Below are 1,762 nucleotides of genomic sequence, written 5' to 3'. Positions count from 1 at the left end.
GTGAACATTTTATTCTTACATCAAACTATGTAGATAGATACAACCAACTTGCGGACACCTTTTTATGCTTTATGGTGTTGGTTGAAGTGTTAACACACTGGTCACGTGTTACACTATTATCTACTGCTTATGCTGCTTATACTTCTACGGGCTCACTACCCATTTTTTAAAGAAGTTTATCGGGATGTAAGTTGAAGTGTCTTGTGCCCCATGTTCACACGCAATACGGTCTCACCGAGGCTACGACCAAGCAACTTTTGCTTGTCGCTCGAACATTATTGATGCGCACCACTCTTTCTATTGCGTCTTGGGGCTATGCAATATTTGCATGCAGCTTTACTATTCATCTACGACCCACCATCATTGAATTTTGTTGTACTACAGCTCGTGACTGTGTACCAGGATTGACACGAAATTGCAATCCTTGAGCTCGGCAAGATTGAAACGGATCTCCAATCCTTGAGCTCGGCTAGATGTTATTTCTAGATGCCAAATCGCATTGTCATTGCGTACAATGATTGGTCATTTGAGATGAATAAGTTTAGGTTGGATATGAACCTCCACCTATAATCCGCATATGTAGAAACATTGTCAGGCGATCTCATTCACCGCTAAATTGCGGATTGTCACTTTGATGAGACAATATTCCCGCCGTTAGGGGGAGATAAGAACACAAGTGTTCAAGTGGAACGACGTGAATTGTCGTGGTTTGTCCCCACTAAGTCTCATCTTGATCCCAAATGCTTATAGTGTTAAAGTGACGAGATCACATGCTGCAAATATGTCTGCAAGGATTGATGTCCTACAAAAGGACATGGCGCGACCAAAAGAAGTTGGTCTTGGCGCCATCACCATGGATGGTGATATGGTGACGCCATATAGTGGCAAAATTGGTGTCACAAGGCCGTGTGGCTCCCTAAAAGGAGAGAGGCCCTTAGGTTCGATATATTCTCGCACTAGGAAGAAAGCGAGATTGGCACAACCTGATCCATTGATCAGTGATACTCAAATCCGTCTCATGAAGTCTGAATTGTGATTATCGTTGGGGGACGCCTCAATGTCAAATCCAATCCATATAGAGATCTCTACAAGTATTACACTAGTGTACATGAGGACGTGAGATAATGAGTCTACTATCGAACCACCCTTCGTTGATGGATATCAACTTAGTTGATTGGCCTAATGGAAAGATGCGATCCAGCATTAACAAAGAGATAGGTCATTGGGCAGGTGATGCCGACACCGCAAGCTAAACCCTATCAACTATACCTTTGTTAGATAGCGTAGTGAGAGCAAGAGCTTAGACTCACCTTATGGCGCAAGGTACAAAAAGACGCATCAATGTACTCAACACAATACAAAAAGACTTGACATCTCATTCGCTATGAAAAGTTGTAAAGCTAAGTGTAGCTATGCGCCCACGCAATGCCAATGTAATGGCAGTAACTCCTTTTTCAATACTTAATGGTATGAAAGGTTGAGGCTTATTCTATCCCTACATAAGAAAGACACATCAAAAGCGAAATCAGAATCTGCCAAGTTTTGTAGGTCAACTTCCACGAGACCTATAGGAAATCTCACTCACTGGAAAATGGTGAAATTGGTACCATTGGAAAGGTCTATGTGTCTACTTTCCAGGGACACCAACCATTTGATCATACCTATCATATTGAGTGAGTTATGGCCGTTTTCGTAAAGTAGGACGAATCTGTCTGAGAATCTGATTTTAGCAAAACAGTCAACTTCGACGGAATGTTGTGAA

The sequence above is a fragment of the Fragaria vesca genome, linkage group LG4 (genome assembly GCF_000184155.1).
Source record: "Fragaria vesca subsp. vesca linkage group LG4, FraVesHawaii_1.0, whole genome shotgun sequence".
Lineage (NCBI taxonomy): Eukaryota > Viridiplantae > Streptophyta > Magnoliopsida > Rosales > Rosaceae > Fragaria > Fragaria vesca.
Note: the sequence above shows the minus strand (reverse complement) of the source record.